At 35.6% G+C, this 22,348-nt stretch overlaps 1 protein-coding gene across 1 annotated transcript in view; it reads left to right on the top strand.

Annotated features, from left to right (window-relative positions):
* Window positions 1-22,348, top strand: part of LOC136348793 (limbic system-associated membrane protein-like) — a 136,745-nt gene that overhangs the window by 776 nt on the left and 113,621 nt on the right. The window lies entirely within an intron of this gene.

The following is a 22,348-nucleotide window of genomic DNA, read 5'->3' as shown; positions in this document are numbered from 1 at the left end:
TAACGCAGACAAATCTGCAGTGTGTAGATCTGTGATCTATTTTAATTCGTTAAATTCTGATAATTACTTAGCGTTATTCAGAACATGAAGCACAGCGGATTTGGGATTGCCGATTTAGCAAACTTGAAATATGTAAATGGATACAGGAAGTCTTAGGAGAACATAGGCGAAAAGAGGGCATAAAAATTTCAGTAGAAAATATCAGTTTGTCAAAAGAAGGTAATATATTTTTTATATGCGAAAATGCTTTAGTTTTCGTGGCTAAATGGCTTAAAAATGATTAAAGCAAATACGTTGTGCATGTAGAGTTTTGAGACGTCTTGTAGCACTCCGATCAAAGTCACTAACACTGCAGCCCTTATTGGGGAGTTAGTATGTTTTTTCACAACTTAATCTTCAACAATTTCATCCACTTCGGTGAGGAAATTTTTAAAAATACATCTCTTTGCAAGAAATTGTAAGAAACCAGCAACAGCTTTCCTGTTTTTTTTTGTCGCGATTATATAGAATTTTACCTTTTTTTTATTAATACTTTCTGAATTAGAGTCGACTGAGTTTGTATTCTTATTTTTAGTTACTACTCAAAAAGATATCGATAAACTTCTGATTTCCGTATATTTCCACTTTGTGCGGGTTGTGCTCTCAACGATAAGGAAATAAGCTTATTTCTTACGGCGTCGTGCCGACGTTCACAATCAACCATCAGCAGCCTGGTAGCTACCTTTAAGGCAGCTGTATAAATTTTTTAATTTTTTTAATAATTAACTTTTTTTTTTCACAAATTCTTGTAGTCGTGGAATATGTATCATACTTGCGTTAAATAGCCACTTGCTACTGATATGAAACAACTAATATTTCGTACTCGTCGTATAATATATGTATACTATTACCGCTCTTGTTTGCTGTTTCAATTACAATCAGTCTCTGGTCAGCTATTATTTTCCTCACTTGTCAAATGACAAGATAAAAAATAAAAGATGCTCTAAAATATTCCTCCATAAGTAGGTTTCTGGTTAAATATAAATAATTCAAATGCACACTTTTCAACTCCAGCCTCCGCTACGAGAATAAATACGAAAAAGGACGCACTTTCGGACACAAGTTTATACCGCTCTTGCTTTTTGCCGAAGTACCCTCTCTTAGAGCTCTTCGTGTACTTAACATCCCGTATATTAACTGGATATATCAGAAACAACTACCTCGTTTTACCGCAAAATCTCGAAACACTTTTAACGAATAATTACTAATGAGAGGAGGTGTGGAATTTTGTATGCCACTTTGGCAATGCTGTGAATGAAATTTTCGCATAGATGGTTACTGACACATTTCAGCACTGAATTGATGTGCTGGATGAAAAATGCAAAGTGTCGATAGCGTAAAAATGAAATCGCTTTCTGCACAGGTGTTCCTGTGCAGAAAGATTTACTCTCTTTATCCTCTAATAAAATCTAATTCTGTCAATATTAACTGTGAAACAAGGAAAGAAAATCCTATATGCGTGTGGGATAATTTTTTTTTATCTCCTACTACATGGGTTATTTAAGCGATTCCGGTTAGGGAAGGAAATGTGGATTACATCTCATATGGTTGGTCGGTTCGAATCCATCTCCTGAGATGTGCAAACCTATCAGCGACAGCTCGTATTTTCATTGAAAAATTATTAAAACGTTTATTTGTTGGTGGGGTGACAAGAAAATTCAAATTTAAAACATCAGTTTATTTCGATGTTTCATTCATGCCGCATCTGCAAATTTTGGATATTCAATATTGATCTATTGGATAAGTATTATAACTATTGATCGTAAAAAACTAGACTGTAGAACTCAGGTGCATTGGCCATACCGCAATCGGACGATTGAACACTCAGTCTTTAGCGTGGTACTTGAAACTTCGGCTTCGATATTACTATCCAATCTACCATTGTTGTACAATATACAATTACCGAACTCGATTGCCGACCGGAGGGAGTAAGGTATCAGTTTCCGCACTTGCTAGGTTAATAACTATTTTAGCGTCGGTCCTTGTCATTTCCCTCTCATCCAATCCTTATAGACTTTAGTCGTCCTTTGAGCTTTGAACGTTGACATAGCTATATTTCAGAAATACGGTGATTTCGCATTATGCACCAGCCTTCCATAATAGTAAAAGTACCTAAAATTTCATCTTCTGCAAGATTTTTTTTGTGTACAATGATTGCGTCTATCTGGAGGAAATTACGATCGACCAAATCCAAAACAATTCTGTCAATTTCGCAGGAGGTTTAAATCGGTTTAAATAACAGATATGTATAGCCAAAGGATCAACGTTTAGTTTCTATTCGACCGTAGAATCGAATCGAATCCCCTATTGTCGTGGAACCGTCTTCTTTGGAATAATTCTTCCTATTTTCGTTATTTTTATTAAGAAACTAAATGTATTTGACCATTGTTTGATCGCAATGGCAATCGAGGTAGCTTTCCATTAAAAGCGACTTATTTCCTGAGCAACTTTGGTCGCCTTAACGCGGTTAGGGAATGAACTTGTAAAAGTCAGTTCAAATATATGGATTATCTGGAGAGTCGTACGATTTTTATATCAATGTCCAGAAAATTTAAATTACGATGTCCACGTGATAACTGACATTTTACATACTGATCAAAGACGTTCTTCAAAATAATTGCTACAATTAATGAAAATGTATCCTTTTATGTGAGACAAATTGCTTTACCACATTATTGAGCGACTGACAAGAACCTGAATAGAGTGATAAATTTGCATTGAAATTGTAATTTAAATATGATGAAGACATTTATTCTTTTATTTTGTTTGAGAATAAAGCCTCATACACAAGTAGGGATTATTCTACCGGTATAATTGCATGCTATTCGCCGTTAAAACTGGCTGAGAATTGCATTTGCTCTTTATTAAGAGTTTTCACATTCGTATTTTAACGTTTCCAAGCAATTTTAAATAGAAAATTGGAGAAATATCAAGAAAATATTAAATTTGTTATATGTACGTATTGTATGTTCACTTTGCTGTCTCCTAGGGCCGCCATGCAATTTTGTCCTGTTACCTAAGGGGGTGAAAATTTTAGCATCCATGTAGGAGAAATATATTTTTATGATAATGTTTTTCCCACATGCAAGTCAGAATTCTTCGATTCCAGAGATTCCTAATGACTCGAATGAAAATTTAAAAATTTTGCAAAATGGCTCATGCCCTAAGAGAGGAGATGTCACAAATTCATTGCCGTTTGCGAAGAAAATAAACATTGTATCTACTAACATGCTTGGCTGCATAAATCACAACATCCTAATCTCATTCATTAAGCATGGAGAAACTGTGAATTGCCACAACATGGTTAGCCGATGTCTGTCTGTGGTTCCTCTTCTTTTCCTTCATCTTTCCCAGATTTTCCCAAATGTGCGTACATCTTCAGACATGCGTGGTACGATGTGTGTGCTTATTTTATATACTGATGTCTTACACAAAAGGCAAGTAGAAGTATGTGTCGCTGAGTTGCTACACATCCTCTTTCCATTTCAATTCGAATGCTCGACTCCTTTTGAGAAATCCATTTTCCATTAACTCTTACATTTATGTTTATCCACTTGAAGCTTTTCCATATATTTAATATCGCCTTGACAATTGGGACGACAAACGTGTTTCGCTTTAAAATAAAATCAGTAACAAAGGCCCCGGAAGATTTTTTTTACTTGTCTGCCCTTGGATCGAAAAAGTCCATATTCTACAATTAGTTAAATATGAACGCTTACTCGGCCATAATGATTGAAGTTGAAGGAGCGCTTGGGCGAAGCTTAACATTTCGCTGACTAACCCCTCTGGCCAAAAAGTTTCCTCAAATCTCCGAAAAAAATGTTACGGTTTCACAAAGGCTTTCTCATCCTTCTAAATCCTTCGGAGAATGTTTCGGCTTTAATAAAAAATACTGAGCTTTCGACGAGGCTGAAACATGTTTTTTTGCTGTTTAGATCAACATCTATGTAGTATTCCGCCTTGGGGTCATGTTCACGAGTTAAACGCTTTTTTTAAAATAAATAAAGCAGTAAAGCTACTACAAAAAAACACCGAGCAAGCCGAACGCGAAAAGCTTCCCCAATGAGGGAATTACGTTCTTTTTGCGTGTCTGTAAAAGTGAAATTAATTGTCAATACGGCTGACTGGTGCGGATAAAATAGCAAAAGCAATTAGCTACAATAATTTCCAATTCCCAGCAGAGTAGCAGCTGGACACCGGACAGTATATCGTGCAGGCATCTTTTTTTCCGCTATAGTTTCAAAGTATAAAACTAAGTTTTAAATGGACATTTTCATTTTCCGCCCTGCCATTACGGCAACAAAACAAATGGAAATGCGGTCGTCCGTCAAAGCTGACCTGACATGCAAAATAAAGCAAAATTTGCGTTTGATTGTGTTTCTATTAATCGCCTTGTTGGATCATCATAATCTAGTATGACAATAATTTGCGGTTTTTGTTGGTAAAATTGGTGAAACTGCAAATGCAGTAGAACTGTTTTCTGTTTGGGTCACATTTTCAGAGCAAATAGTTGGTAGGTACACAATACCCGCGTATAGGTACAAATTAAATTTTTATTGGATTTCCTTCTAGAATTTCCCTCACAAATTCAAATTAAAAATAAATTAGAACTAACTGAAACATTTTAATTAAAAATCTTTTTTTTCAATCAAGAATTTAATTTAAATAAAATATGAAAAACTTAAGAACAAAATTAATGTACTTCCGAAATACCTTGAGCTCCTGCTATAAAAGAACTTTATGTCCGTGGTAATATTCATCACCCGCCCGCATGATGGGGCAATACTCGTGTTGGTTTTACGGTGATGTTACCAGATATGCACATATTACATGGAAATGCTACAACCGTATAACCACCTGCAACAGGCCTATTTAGTTAAAATACACATGTGTTTCATTTTAGGGGCGTAACATCCCCATAATGATGAGAGACAAATTTTATTGTGTGTGATACGAGTACTATTTACATAAGTGAACTGCGAACTATGTCAATTCTCAGATCTCCATTAATATCCGATTTGCTTTGTGAGCTCGTTAAGATAACCGTTGTATGAGCAACAACAGGCATCTCGTCCGGTTGGTCTAGTCAAAATTGTTTGAAACATTTTAGAGTGTGCTATTTCGCCTTATTTCACATTATTTCGGGTATAAAACGGTAACACTAACAACTTCAACAAAATTTCTAAACATATTTTGCGGCTGCATTGTTAACAAGGTCAGACCTTAGGAAAACAGGTGGCATAGTGGCAATTGAATACTTAACAAATACGCGGTACTGTGCAAGATATACAGTGCGTATGTAGCAAGAGGATGAACGAAACGAAAATTTATGAGGTTTTTAGTGATGTTTTGGGAGTTGAGTTTTTTTTCTCGTAAAAGTATGATATATAAAAAATGAGCTGATTCTGGGTAATACAGGGTGTTCTATAAAAGCAAAAATCGTTACGAATAAAGAGTCTTTGTTTTTCTAGATACGAAAAAATTCGACTAAAAAAAGTTGTTAAGAATGCAATCTTACATCTCCGACAATAAGTTACGTTTTCTCTCGTGTCGGTTACGTTTATTTTGGGCGCGTTACGGGCACCCTCGTGTGTAATATTTCATTACAAATTTAATTACGGATAAACATTTTCGGCAGCAGCACACATCGCATTCGTACCTTCAATCGCACATATTTCTTTCAAACACTGAGATAGCTTGTTGTACATATAGAGGCGGAGATTCACACAATCAAGGAAACTCTCAAATTTTGACATTCTATATTTCATAGTTCTAATCTAACGATCCCTTCGGGTTGCATAACTGTGTTCTATATTGTTTCGGAGAAGTTGTTAGTGTTTTGCTTTACGTACAGCAGAAGTTCCTGCATATAGATTCAGCGAAACGTGAAGGGCCCCTGACAACGGAGCATATCCCTATAAGAAGTTTCCCTATCTTGTCCCGCCGTAGACTTTAAAATTCATGTTGAATTTGTCCGGAGATTTTTGAATGCGGCCGTCAACTTCAAGGATGACAGAATCAGTGACGCGACAGTGGCAGTTGACACTTTTGACACATTAAGTAAACTTGACTGGCAATTTTCGTCATATATCGGAGCAGGTAAAATAGATTTTCTTAACCGGACATTTTATAGCCCAATTCCGAGGGAAGAATTACATAGGTCGTTTGTCGATTTTATTAGCCTTTGGTGGGGCTTTCCATATAACCACCTATTTCCTCTATGTTTAAATCACCTTATACCAAATTATAGGTAATAGACGTTAAAGTTTATATAGCCTTTGAACACAAGAAATCCAAAAGCTCTATTGTGAGCTTGGTATTATAGCGACGAGTTATCCGTAATCAGAGAGGAAAATTTCAAATATTCCTAAAATGTTACGCAGTTATGCTAATTTTACTGTATTAGCGCTGTAGAGTCCCTCAGATGGTGTGCGGCCAGGCTCCCAAAATGGGGCAGCGACGCAGTTGCAACCATATTCCTATTGAAATTCAAAATGTTCGAAACCACAATTAGACCGATTTAACACGAAGGAAAGCCTGAACTATGTTAATAGTTTGGGAAAATGTTTGGGATTTAACTGTGGCAAAAACAAATTTCAAGAATTTTGTTAAGAAGTTTTTAGGGTGTGAGAGATTGAGCCTTAATCAATGCAGAGTTCTACGTCAATTCTAAACCGTTATATTACTGATTACCATTGTTTCACATACTTTCCCGAGAAAAAAGAAAAAAGAACGAGCGCAACGTGTTAACTAATGACCCTACTGACAATTTATTGATGAAAAGCTTACCAACCTTGGCCAGTAATTAAATTAAAGAAGATTTTTTTGACACTTTTTTCTCTAGCAAGAATGATGAGGCGATCCTTGCGGAGTGTATTATTGAACTTATAAACTTTATATGGATGTTCTGATAGAATGTAATTTTTCTCAAGGCGCTATTACGTTATCGTTATACCAGACGCATAGTAGACTGTACTGAAATTTAGTAGTGTGACCTACAATACATATTTTTAGCTGTCTGATGCCACATCCAAGGATTTGACGATGATAAACATTTGTAAGTTCGTATGAGGCAACTGCTCGAAGGTCGCAACAACTTTTCCATGGGCGAGCATGTGGAGCTATTGACTAAAGCTCGCTAGAGATTTTTTCAAAGCTACTAACTCACGCTATCTTTGCTCTAGTGTAAATAATACAAACAACTCGCTAATAAGTGTGTCAAAAGAGCTTAACTCGCAGTCGGGATCGTGCAGTGGAAGCTAAATTTATAGAATGAGGCAGTTCGTTCTTCTCTATCAAAGTTATTCTATAGTTTTCAAGAAATGCGAATTACTCACGCTCCGGAAAATGTTAGGCTTGAAATCTGTTTTGATTAATCACAACACATCGTTAATGTAAATATTTAAAACTTTTTTTCCTCGGAGTATAAACAAACAATGCAATAAACGTGGAACGTTTGGTATATAGGAAGAGGGAGAATTCGATAAATCACGTGCTATTTCACATGCGAAAGTGAATGGAAAAACTGTGCTCGGAGAGGGTGAAAACTATAGTCATGTTCAAAGCGGTTTGGATGACCTACGGTGTAGGGATTAGCTAGCATTTTTTAGGAGTTTAAGGACATTTAATAAAAACGAGATTTACCATGTCGTTCAAGTAAAATTTTATCATAGTAATAATTCATCATTATTTACTCTCTTTTTGACAGCGGCGATATCAATGCAAAATACCCCAGTAGGACAATTTCCTTTTCTGTTCGTTTGCCAATTTCCTCCTTCCAAAACAAAATTTCGCATTAATTTATGGGTCATACCGAGCAGGAACTTAATTCAGAGCACCCCTCAAAATTTCTTGATTCTCATATAATTTCAGCTTCCTGTGCTATATTTCGAACAACAAAATTCTTACCCATGTAAAGTTTTAATGACAATGAGACCTTTTGTGTCGGATCTTTGGTTCACGCTCAACGTTCTTGTGCCTTAAATTTAACTCCCTTTTCAATTATGCTTTTACGTCTCTTCTCAACTTTAACGACATACTTCCAGCTAAACATCCGCGTTTTTACATCCTTTTCAAACGGTAAGCCAAAAAGTTTGCTGGTTTCAAATTATCATTTTAAAGATATTATCTTCCAGACTTGACTTATTCAATTCAAGTCCTTCGCCGTTCGGTTTACCCAAATCAATGCACAGGCAGGACGTTATTTTGTCCTTAAATTAAATCGAAATTTAGACAACAGTGTGTGAGGCCCCTTTAAAGCCTCAAGAAAAAATTGTTTGGATGCATGGCATGGTTTTAATTCCTATTGAGTGACATAATGAAAGTGTTTTAAGTGAAACCTCAACGAAAAAGCAAAAAGGGGGTGCCATTGTGAGGCTTTTAAATGGCCACAGGGGTGTTTTGGCAGGGCATTTTAGAACTTATTAAATTTCCTATAAAAGAGCGCTCCACTTTTTAAAACGAGGCTTCCGGCTGATGAGTAGACCGTTTTGAACGTTACGTCGTACTTTTTGATAAACGTTCCGTTAAAGCAAAAAGGGTTGCAAATAAACATGTTATCCAATTTCCAGCAGTCAGTCTGATGTCAACGAGAGAAAATATATTGCGGATACTTAGAAGGGTGTGGTTAAGGTTGGTTTTCGTATATTGATTGAAAATGCTGGCAACGAACAGGAAAAAGGGCTTATGACTGCAATTTCGCATGGAATCGAAACTCTTTTAAGTCAGAATCGCAACGTGCCAAAGCCTCGTGTCGTGTACCCTAATTTTGAACTCGAACTGAAGTTGAAGTTCAATCAGATTTGATCTATAGCGAGTTATTCATTTACAGTGGGACAACCGAAAGTCGGAGATTTTACACGTCAAATGTAACGGTTGGCGAAAATCTGCCTTATCTAAAAGTTGGCAGTCGCGACTATACAGGGTGAGTCGGGAGGATCGTGCCAAACTTCAGGAGCGTGTTGTACATGAAAAATAAATGTAAAACAACTCAAATGTTGTTATTCGATTTTCGTTTGTTTCCAAGTTATAGCGTAAATAAAATTAAAACATAAAATTTAAAAAATTTATAAATTTCATAAGAAATTCCATAAATTAACGTTTGGATATCATAGTAAATGTTCAAAAATATTGCCATTAACTTCTAAACACTTTCGGCTTCGTTTATGAAGAGCATTCGTTGCGCTCCTGATTGTTTCATGTCTTTCTTTAATAGCAGCTGCAGCATTTCTAATGCGTTGAACTAGTGCATCTTGAGTGTCCACTTTTACTCTGTACACTTCAGTTTCAAACCAACCCCACAAACAATAGTCTAGTGGTGTGAGGTCTGGAGACCTTGGAGGCCAACTAATAGGGCCACCACGACCAATCCAACGTCCAGGAAAGGTACGTTTATGGTAAATAGAATCCTAGTTAAAAAAAAATTATTTACGTTATAACTTGTAAACAAACGAAAATCGGATAACAACATTTGAGTTGTTTTACATTTATTTTTCATGTACAACACGCTCCTGAAGTTTGGCACGATCCTCCCGACTCACCCTGTATACAAGGTGCTGAAAGTTAAAATTTTAATTCGTTTTTTTACCATTTTTATGAAATCATTTAGGTTCAACAGTTGAAAATTTGTAAAAATATGTTTTCAATGTCTTCTAGAAAATGAAAGTACTCTTGGTTTGTTTCGCTTTCCATTTCTCGTATTATCAAATTTAAACATAGCGTTCGTTAAATGGCTTTTTCTCGAAAACGGATGGAGATATAAAAATAAAGCAAGAATGCATAATTAATGCAAAAACGATTTCACTTTCAAATTTTGTATCGAATTTCATATTAGGCCTATATGGTAAAAATATTATTAATCGTAAATTCTCTAAAATCGACCGTAAGTGGCGACCCCCATTACCAACGAAAAAATTGCAAAATGTATCTTATTCTTCACGTAAAAAACATAATTTTACAAATTTTCCAGCGCCTAATCTAGATATTTTCAGAATGATGGCAAAAAATGAATTAAAACTTTAACTTTCAATTCCCTGTATATCCGAAACCTTCAACTTTTGGATTAGGCATATTTCCTCCAATCGTCACCGTTTCACGCGCAATATCCAACTTTCCGTGGTCCCATTGTTAATGAATCACCCTGTATACAATACCATCTGACTACAATACGAGGACGACATGTTCTTTTCTGGTGGTTAAAAATGAGTACCTTGTTAAGCAGAAAAGATACTATGTCCGTAGAATTGGGGCGAAGGTTCAGTTCAGAGATGTGCTATCCCGAAATTTTAAAAATACCAATTACTTTCGGAGTAATTAACTTGGTGAAAATTTGATTGACTGGCAGGGGGGGCATTAACTTATAAAGAGAGAAAGCCAAGAAAATATAGCTAATTGTCATGATGTTTTCATGTAATAAATCAGGGATATTGGCCTCATATTTTATATTTTGACACACCTTTTGTTTCTAAATTAATAGTTAATGAGTTTAAAACATCACTTTTGCTGCAATTTTTACAAAAATACATTCTTCCATAAGGAAAAAAACCTTTTTCCAGTCCTGCCCACCTGTATTTTTTTAAATCTATATAACAGTAGTGGTGGAAATAATTAAATGTACACCGGTGAACAAAAGTGCCTTTCACTTCCTGGAATATTGATCTTTCAGTTATTCCTCTTTGTTGTGCAAATAACTATTTCATTGTTTTACGCCCTCTCCCCTCAGTTAGCAATTTTGGGGTAGTTAAATTTTGATTACCCTCTAGAGGGCGGTGTTGACAATCATTCAATATGTCGTCATCTCCAATTCATTGGTGCAACTAAAATTCGCATGATTGGTTTTACAGGTTGTGCTTGTTATTTCTTTTCCTTTTGCAATAAAATACTGAAACAAAGATTGCAATAACATTGTGAAATTTGGGTTAATAATTATTGAGGTTCCTAAAAAGAATCATTTGTTTGGTGCAAATTTTATGTAGAGTGGACTTTAGAAATGTCTACTGATAAGTTTTTGATGATCACACTGTATTAATTTCTGAACACGTGTGGTATCTTTTAAATTTCATTTAATAAAGTTTGTCGTGTGTATTGCTCTGACGTGTCGTTATATATGTCCACGTTTGTAGCTTTTGATGTGGTTCATTAATAATAATAACCTAATGTGAAAATTTCCTATCAAAACCATAAATTTAAAGCCAACAAGTGCAATTTCTAATCTGTAGACAGATTTAGCTTATATTTGCTGTAAGAGAATTCATAAAGTAAGCCAAATTTGCTATTTCTAAAGGCCAATTTATGACTCGCTTTAAATTGAACCCACACTAATTGGCAAAATAAATTTACCGCTATAAAGTTGAATATTTATGGTCCTCCTTTAAAAACTGAGTTAATTTTACAGAAAATTATGGGAAATATTAAAGAGTTACCAATCACTTATTAACGCTATCACAAACAGCTCTCTCTGCAGCTCAAATTTACGTAAAAATTCAGCTAAAAAGTCAATAACAACCTGAAAGCAATACTGTTGCCGTAAAAATGTGGAAAAATGACTTAGATTCAGCTTAATCTCCTAACGTAGATGCTGGATTATAATTTAAGTTCGTATAGATTAAAGTAGCATCAGTCAATTGAAATAGTAATTTACGCTCCAAGACCGGAAAGCTCAGCTTTACTATGGAAAATTCACACTCCAGGTATCGATAAAAATAAATGAACAAAGCAATATTCCCAATTAGGTATGAAAGAATATTCTTCAACTAATATAAATTTTCTTCTAGTCTTCCAGATTTACATATATACTATGAGAAGTAAAACTAATTTCTGGGAATACGAGAAGGCCACTTGCCTGGATAAAGTTTGTTTTCACAGACAACTACTTCATTAAACTTTAGGCAAAAGGCATTATTATCTCGCAACCTCTAGACAATTTTTAAGCAAAATTGCCTTTTAAAGCGGATCTTCTAAACAGGCAAAACGGGAAATCTTTGCAATAGGGTAAGGTATTAAAAATCTAAAAAACTTCTCTGAAAGCAAAACAACTAAAATGAGCTAATTTTGGTATCTTCGTAATAATGCAGTACAGGTTAGTGTCGATTAATTTTTTTTTTGTTTGCAGAGCTTTCAATCCAGAGCTTTCGGGTTAGATACTCACTTTATATTTTTTTTTGTATACTTTTCATAGAAAAAGATAACAGAAATTGCTTTTCGCGCGATTCACTAAACCGTAATCGGTGCCCACGAAGTTGTGTAGATAGCCTATTTTCATATTGGAACAAGGGCGGAAATGTAAGAGATGTGTCAACACTCAATACTGCTTCCAGCTGTAATTATAGGTTATCACACTGTGTCCAGAATGACCTATTTAAGGCGGAAACACCCCTGTAACTTTTGAATTTATAACTCGTTTCCAAAGAACCAAAGCTCAAAAGATAGGGAATTTTTTTCAGAGAAGAACCATTTCAAAGGATTTTACTTTATAGCTGCTGACAGTACTAGTTTATCAAGATAGTCATAAAAATAAATAAAAAATAAACTATACACATTAATGAACTAAATCATGGAAGGGTCCTCTAGGTGACCCCATCATTCAATACGTTTGTGGTGTGCTTTTAAAATGTTTTTTGGGGCATTTTTACTTGTTGTGAAGTTATTTCTTCACAAGTATGCGGATCGAAGGTCTACAATGTCGCGGGGACGCGATTTATAAACTTTATTTTTGATCGTGCCCCGCAAGAAGTGTATAATGTAATATAATCTACTAGAAAAAATACTATTACTCTGGATTTCAGAAACACCACAAAAATAAGCCATTTTATTGTTATAAATAAAGTGTTAAATTACATCTTTCTACATTCTTGAAACTATTTTTATGGTATTTTAAATGCGTCACAAACCATCTGTTGTCTCTTTAACGCCTCTGTGAAATTTTTATTTAATTTAGTATAATACTCATCATTTAAAATGTCTTGATTTTTTTGGTCCTGGATAATCCATTACGACTGTAACGTTACCTTTGTCTGCTAGAAGGACTTTAACGTTATTATCTTTAAGCAAAAAATTGAGGTCCTTTTATTCGAACAGGGTTAAATTTTTTTTCATTTTAAAAGATATATTCGAAATTGGTTTTGTCCTATACCTAAAATCTTGTTGGTGTTTCTGTGGCAAGTTTTGACCTGCTTTTTCTGCGGCTTAAGCGAAGTCGAGTTTAGGAACATTTTTGGTAGTTACGGGGTAGTTTAGGGCCTCAGAAGGACGACATTTTCAGACTTAGAACGGTTTTTGCTGGACAGGTTTATTACTCTCTCTGCAGCTGCATTGTTATTATTAGCATATAATATCTAAACGTTTTATTAAGTTTTTCTTAAATTAAATCGAAAAATTCACTGAATAAGCGCTGTTTTTTCTCTATATTTAAATTTACCTCATTGGACTACAACCCGGGATGTAATTAAAATGATTCGTATTGATTTTGGTTGCAAATTGTTTCTAATTGCGTTGATATATTTTCAAGAACGAATTTATTACATGTTAATTTTGTCTTTTATTTTGTTTGGGAATACCATCCACACATAAATAAGGGTAGCTGAGAATACGCCTAGAGTTTGGAGGATTTATTCGATATTTCTGCAACATAAAACCTTCGGAGATAGTAATATTACTCACAAAATTCTATTATATCAATAAAAGGGGAAAAAAAGAATAACACTAACTCGCAAAATTGGGTTTATTGCGCCTAACCTAGGACAAAACGCTGCGTCAGTAAATTGCCAGCAGTAACTCGAAATGGGCCATTAAGACCGCAATGCCACTGTTTACTAGACAGGCGGTGAACCTGGAAAAACCCAATGGGCATTGTAAATGCTTCTTTACCAGGCGTTAGCGGAAAACCTTCCTGAGGTAATGCGGTTAAATCCTAAGAAATTCTCGGATTAAAAATTGCTTTCTGAAGAACACTATCAACAAGGAGCTTTAGAAAAGATCGTCAAATAAATAAATTTATTGCACTTGGTTGAACTAAAAGGGAGCATTTCTAGAGCTCTTTAAGCTTTTATTTGAGATATTATCTAGGTTTTTATTATTTTCATGTTCAAGAATTTTCAGGCCATTTGGAAAGTATCAACATTTTGGAATCTATGACACATTTTCATTTATCCTTCAGTTTAACTACAAGATTTGCAATTTATTTAAGGCCTTTCGAAGACAACATTCGACAGGTATAGCTACTTCATTAATGAAGGTAATGACATGCCGACGATCTTATCATCTGCCTCGACAACGTTATTGGATATTAATTAATAGGTCACAGAGCCTTATTCAATTAGTGCTAGTGCGGCAAGTAGTAGCAATTAATAGGTACATTAGCACTTTGCATTCGCAAAGACAATTTACAATGTGTGCTCTTCAGGTAGTAATAATTTTGCAGTGTTTTGTTGTGTTTGATAATTTTGTTTCGACGGAAGTACGTGTATTAAAGCGGACGTGGGGGATAATTTCACGGCCCTCGGGACACATGCAAGAAAAGAGAAGCTCTAATCCAAATCTACCCACGTCTCGTTGGGACAATATGACTTTTGCGGTTTCTTGGTAGGCAATTAGGTATAATGTGAAATCACTTAGCGTCCCTTAACTTACATCACTCTCGTATAGGCTGAAACAGAGCGAGCACAAGCTAAAAAGTGAAATTTTCGTTTTCAGGTTTTCAAAATTGCATTATTTTGGTTTTGTTCAAACTCCAACATCTGAACAGGTAGAGCCGCTATGTGTTTCGAAATTGCGGTAATAACATATTTATCTAGAAGTTTCTACACTTACGGAAGAATTATTAATGTAATGTTAAGATTAACATGGGACTAGTTTCACATTAATAATTTGATCCTTGACCGGCTTTGTAATGCCTATAGTTCCTGGACGTGGAGGGTCTAGTGGAAGATGCTGAATATTGATGTGAAGCAAGAGTGATATAATGGCGGAGGGTTTGAGTTACATTTTGAAAATAGTGAGCGTTGTACAGGTTGATCTTAAAATGTGTGCCGATTCACAATTAAAAAAAAATCAAAATTCGGAATGAATTGCTAAATTGTAGATGTTCTCGGTTAAATAAATATCCGATACCTCGGATAATTATTACATACAAAGGGAACGTCGTCCCGTGAAATTCTAACCGTCGCACATCTTTTTTGTTTTCCACATCTTCGAATGTTCAGATTTCGACTAAAAATTGCCAGGATATTAATGTCATGTCTATCTGCATCGGAAAAACTCCAGGAAATCGTCGGAACGTCTGCCATGCCTGGAATTATTGTGCAAAATAAAACAATACGTGACTTGTTTTGTCAGGGAGTAAACGTATTTTTTCGCCGACGAAAGATAACCTTCCTTTCAATTGTCCAAAACATCTCTCTATTATTACCAGATTTCTGGAACGTAGAAGTAATTTTCTAGGGAATTTTCGGGATTTCTGCGTAGGTCACCATCTATAAGGCACAATCTCCGGAAAAAATCCAGCTGCCCTTTATTCTCAGTTAAAATGGGATAAATATCAATCCTCATAATTCCATTATATGAGGGGACCCAGGCCAAAAGGCTTTGACATCCTTTTCTATTACATATTCATTTCCGTGACTTTCCCCTTTTTCTATTGACACATATGACTGCAGGAAATATTTATTTTACCACTTCAATTTTGTCTTTAAGGTTTCTTCCCATTTAGCAGAAAACTTTATCTAGTTTGCAGTCTGTACGACAATTTTAAGTGATATTTCATCATTTGTTCTGGAAGCTGTCGACTGCTGGACACTCGTATAATCAAACATACCTATTTCGTCCACATACGAAGATAGTCTCAGAAGTATCCGACATGACACATAGAATGATGATTTTTTTTGTTAAGAACTTGTCTATATTACAAAAACCCAACCTTAAAAAGCTCATGTTTAAAATTTGAGGGTACTACGTTGATTTGTGTTTTAGTTCATCCAACATCAAACCGGAATTACATTCTCGTCTGGGGGAATCTGGTCCTTCGTTAACAACTGTCAAATATTGGATGGCGGTGGTCAAACGCGGTCGTACGAGCCGCCAAGACGAACTACGCGGTGATCCAGATTTGATCTCTCCGGATATTACAGTAAAAATCCAGAAAACTATACTGGAAAATGAGCATTTCAAAAAATACTGTATATCGCATTTTCCCCGGAAAATAAGATATAAGAATGCTGTGCGCAAGGTGAGTTTCGAGATTAGTCACAAATGAACAAAAACGCATGCAGTCAGCCACGAAAGTATTGAAATGAAACAAATAAGAATGTAATATTGCTATTTACTTAACATATGATAAATTAAACTATATTATCAGGAAGGGATTCTATATAGATAAATAGCTCTCAAAAAAATATCATCCTGTTTACAAGGTATTTGAAATATTTTTTATATTGACCCACAAAAATATTCGAACACTTCATCAAAAAAATACGAACTGTAAATAATATTTTGACCAAAATGGACGAACAGTTGTCAGTTAACGCTGCAAAGTTAACAGCTAAATATCATTTATCATCATATATTATTGTTTATAAAAATGACAAAGGAGAGAAGTGAATCAACAATTCGCGAACGAGAACTAATACTAAAATGACACAACGAACGTAAAAAACACGCAGAAACTGCTCGTTTGTTAAACAGAAGTAAATCAACTATCTCGTAGATTTAACAAAAAAATACAACACAGGGAAATATCATCAGCAAACGTTGAACGGGGAGATTAAAGAAATTGACAAAACGTGAAAAGTCTATGGTTTTACGTGAAAATGTGAGATTCTTTTTATTTCTACACCAAAATTAGCGGAATATGGTTTACCGCAGTTTGGAAAAGAAGTGCATCCTAAATTATATAGATGTTTCTTAAGGAGTAACGACAAACATAGATGTGTTCTAGCCTTATATCAATCAGAAAAACCGACAAAAAAACGTCTTAACTTTGCAAAACAATGCATAATTAAGGATAATACCTTTTTGGAATAGAATACTTTTCTGTGATGAAAGTAAGTACAATATTTTTTGCAGTGACGGACACCAAAAAGTCTGGAAGAAAAAGAACACAGAACTGGATCCTAGAAACTTACGTACAACTGTTAAATATGGGTGTGGCTCAGTGACGGCGTGGGAGTGCATAGCGCAAGTGGGGCTGGACACCCTGTCTTCATAAACGGAATTATGGATAAAGTGAAATATTTGCAAATATTAAAAATTTACTTAAAAGAAAATGTAAAGAAATCGGGTTTGCCGAGAGATTATTGGTTTCAACAGGAAAATAGTCCAAAGCACACAGCCCTTGCAGTGAAAATTTGGTTGATTTGCGATAACCCTCACTTATTATCAAATCCACCGCAAAGCCCTGATATAAATCCGATGGAACATTTGTGAGATGAAGTCGATAAAAAATACTAAGAACCTTCCTGATCCCCTTTAAAGACAGTTTAGCCCAATATATTTTGGAGTCCTGGAATTCTATTGGTGGCCAAGTGGCACAAAATTTAGCACATTCCGTGCCACGCCGTCTACAATTGGTAAATGAGGCAATATGAGGCCCAAAGAAGTACTAAAACTCTGAAAATCTATTTACTTTTATTATGCTCGAATACTTTTATAGTATCATCAAACCATAAAATGTAATATATACATATATTACATTTTATGATTTGCATAGAAACATCATAATTTATATTCGTTATGTCTACAAAAATTATTTTTAATTTTATTTTCATCTAATTTAGTAAAAATAATACTTTCTTAAGATATAGCGTATCTTATTTTTTATGATGTATAAGAATAATGCAAGATTTTGCTTCAAAAACTTAATACCGTTCGAATACTTTCGTGACTGACTGTACTACAGATAGAACTTGTTTTTATGCACATCCAACGCTAGTAGCTACTGCTAATCGAAGTAAATACTACTGCAATAAGGTTTATTAATGCTGCTAGTAAAAACCTCGATCATTCTACAGTTCAAAACAAATAGTTACCTGCCCATCTGTCGTTTTCTGCATATCACCTTATGCAAATCACAACTGATTGCTCGGTATCGATTGAAATGCATTTAATGCCCAGCACCGTCGCCAAGTTCGCAAATGTTGGTTTGTTCGGCTGGAAATAAATAACTTTCTTTTACTTTGTTTACTTCGACTCAAATAGACACACACAAATAAGAGGATTGTTTAGTGCAGCTTTATGGAAGAAAAAGGCAAAATCCTTTTTATTGGATCCACCCTATTAGTTAGAAAGAGCGCCCCCTACCAGGAGGATCCATCCTACTAGTGATAGTCTCTTAATCACTTTTCGTGACACTTTCTTAAGCCTTACTTCACACATGGACCTAATAATGTAACAGCGCACATACATACAGTCACATAAACCTACATACACCTACCAAACTGGTATTGTTCATAAACAAATACTAAAACAAAAACTAAAAACAAATAAGACCGTGCGATATTCGGACTATCAGAAAAGCTGCATTAAATTTGAAAATTAGTGCTCAGAAATTGGCTGATCAAATTCGTGAGGAAACTGGCAAACGTGTCAGTGCTGAAACTATAGGAAAAGTTCTGAGATGAAAGGGATTTCATGGAAGGGTTCCTGGGAAAAAGCCTCTGATCCTCCAGCAAAATAAAAGAAAATGCTTAGAATTTGCGAACAATGATTTAGAAAAGGCCCTTAAGTTTTCGGGTTCGGTCTTGTTTACTGATGAAAACAAATAGAATATTTTTGGTTCCGATGGTAAAAGAAAAATATGGCAAAAAACTAATGAAGAGCTGAAACCTGAACACTTGTTACCCACAGCCAAGCACGGCGGAGGCAATATAATGGTATGGGGCTCAATGTCTGCGGCTGGCGTGGCAAATTTAGTTTTAATTGAAGGTGTAATGGATCATCGGAAGCATCTCCAAATTTCGCGTGATAATCTATTGCCTTCAATTGAACGTTGAGGATTAGGAAACTAATAGATATTCCAATAAGACAACGATCCCAAACATACCCCCCTGTCAAAGAATGGCTCTTTTACAACATGCCCAAGCAAGTTTATTCTCATCACAGAGAGTTCACTCAGCTGCGGCACTTTGATCCAGTCAGTTCAAAGCATCGCCGATAAAATCCTAAAAAGCCAGATGTATTACTATAGGGCCAACGGATAGCGCTCTAAAATAAATAAATTTTCTGCTTTCGGTAGCGTTTTAACAGAGTTTCTCATTGTTTCGTGTTAAATTTTAACGTGTAACAGTTTTAGAAATTGTAATATACGCTGATTTTGTCTGTAAGGTTCACTATATGTACCATTCGCTTAATTAAGCTTTCCATGTCTTTCCGATGCGTTCTCTATCAAGCCGTAATTCACCTGACAAATGGCATATTGTTTGAATCTCGTATATTGCACACAAATGAATTGTAAACATTTGGTTAACTAGATGTTGGGGATTCTACGTTGCTATTGTTCAAATATCCAGATCATATGAGCCTTTATAATCCTGGTTTTGTTATACAACGTGGTATCTATTTCACCTCTTTAAAAAATATCGGAAGCGCTGTATCATTTGCATATAACGTATATTCAGGGAGAGAAGCAATTTATTGGAAAATCTGTAGGTAAACAGATTTTTCCCAACATTGTTCACACCTCCGATATATCGCATTTTGTTATAAATATTTATTTTGGTTTGGTATATGCGGATTACCACAGAATAGATCGAGTGATACATGAATATTAGATTATAATAATTTCGTGTTCAACAGGACTGACGTGTTATAAATAAATGAAAGCCCATTTAGAGTTAAAATTCACGCCGGATTTCCCTAACGTTTGATATTACCCCTTATGTAGATCCTGTAAAATCTGGTCTAAACCTTAACTGGACTAAATGCAAAATTATCCCTGGTGTAAATTATTCAAGCTCCCAAGAGGGGCATTAATAAGGATCAAAGCGTGATGGGGAAACCATATCGGGCAGTAACTTACGTTCATCAAACATTTATGTAACGGGCCGCATGATGTCAGGGAATTTGCATTTCTATGTCGACTGCAGGCAAATATTGTAACGTTTCTGTAGTTCGAAGTAGTCGACTGCACTCAATGCAGATTTCATGATTTGTCCCCTTAAATATCAGGGAAACTCAAAGGTACTATTTAGATATTCGATTGAACCGTATTGAGGAAGGCGTCGGCAGTCCTAGCTTTGCAAACACGAGTTGGGAACTCTATTCTTCCCGTTACCGAAACTGACAAAAATATATTTACAGAGGAAAAGGCTATCGACCATTTGGTCTTTCCGCCCTTTTATAAAAACACTTTTATCTACGCATAAATAATCATTCATAAAACGTAAAGAATAGAAGAGAAAAATATTATACATATTTGGAAATGCTCCAAGTGTGGCTCCTAGTGTCCAATGGACAAAGAGCCGGGATTGTGTTGTGTCTCTTCCAGAGCAAAGGGAGTTCGGAATGGTCTGTGACGATTATCCTTCCATAGTGCCTGAATTTGTTGCAGTCTAGTGGTAATGCTTCATTGTATTCTGTATCAGTAATTGCCCTTGATTTGGGTCTTTGAAAACCATCCTGGACGCTTTGGTCGCATGTGAACCTTGCGAGCACCTCTCCTATCCTTCTTTTCGAGGGGTTCTCGTATTTGTCGCCAAAGCGACGAACTATTTTCTAGAAATTTTGATCTCTCTAGTCACATATTGCCTGCACTGCTACAAGACTGATTGAAAATTAATTGTCCACAAAAGCAGGACAAGGGATGCGCGTAATGACACGTTCTTCTTGCCACGTCCTATGTAAAACAGGACCTAATCTCACCATAAGTACTTGTTAATTTAAAATTTTGAATACTAAAATCCTAGAAACCGGTTAAGGGAAGATGCCGGCATATCCAAGTAAGGCACACACCGCTCCACCTTATGAGGGAAAAAAATGAAAACCTCCAGAATTTTATTATTTCTTGTATTATACACCTATATAAACGAATTGAGGCTCCCTCTCGAGGTTCCTTCTATTGCTACCGACCTTCCTACGGCCCAAATTGAAAATGTTACAAATCGGTGTAGATGATAGAAGATACGGGCATTTACATACTTGTACCCATCTCATAGTGCTGCAACGGCAGGGATCGCCAAATAATATGTAATTCTCATGAATATTTTATTTAGTTCGTTATTCATCGGTTAGAGCATGGCACGAGTATGTACAGGGTGTCTCACCTAGAGCGGAACCGAACCTACTATTCGGTCACCCTGTATTACATGAAATACGGAGTAATAATTAAGTAAATTTGTATTCCACAATACGTTTCATGCAAAAAAGATCTACTTCCCGAAAGAGCCTCCCTCTGAGATATTTGGGGCTAAAATTACAAAGAGCACTCTGTCTCCAGTGTACATTATCCAATTTTTTGCTTTTGCTTATGATTTTTGCCCTTTCTAAGAAGCCGCTCAACCTTGATGATTCTCCTCAATAGGAACCGAGGGAGATACGTTTATATGGCCCTATGAATGTATATATTTGGCTTACTCAGTATGAACATGTTTTTTCAGTGTACAAAAAATACTCAGCAATTATTCCCATTAATGCATAATTTTGAAAAATTAATGAGTGAATAAATGTTCCTTACACCATCAGTATATATCAATTCTCTAAAGATATTTAAATATTTTATATGAGGCGTTTTCAATGGGCGGGTTCAGAGAGCTGCAGCACTTGATTGGATTTCATGATAGTGCTGACTGAAAACTGTAAAGCATATTACTCCAGAAAGCTGAAAATTTCTCGTGAATTTTCACGAAATCAAATTAACAGCTGCTTGTCAAATCAAACTGTCGGACAAAAACTAGGGAGCGAATTCAAGCTTCAAGAGCTGCAGCGCTCGACCACTGCAGATTCCCTGAATGTGCCCAATAACTGATGGATGCATCGCAAGCAGAGTGACTTTTTTTAATTTGGAAAGTTAAATATTTATAATTGCATTACTATTCGGTTTTTAAATTCTCTTTTCTGAAAATAATCAAATCGTCAAGGCCCCCTAAATATGTTGAAACGAGGCCCAGGTGTAGACGCCAGCGTGGAATTTTTCTAATGAATTCGGGAGGTTTATGGTCTAGTAAAATTCAATAAAAAAGAAATTCCAAAGCGTCGATTTTGACGAGTGCAATGACCGACCTGGTGGTATTTAACGGGGCATCCTTCAACGTATTTAACATCTTCCTGGGGGTGCCTTCCTCAGGGATATCAATTGGGGATGAAATTTTTGACGTGAAAATCGATC

This window comes from Euwallacea fornicatus, chromosome 2 (genome assembly GCF_040115645.1).
Source record: "Euwallacea fornicatus isolate EFF26 chromosome 2, ASM4011564v1, whole genome shotgun sequence".
Lineage (NCBI taxonomy): Eukaryota > Metazoa > Arthropoda > Insecta > Coleoptera > Curculionidae > Euwallacea > Euwallacea fornicatus.
This window is presented reverse-complemented; position numbering and strand designations above follow the sequence as displayed.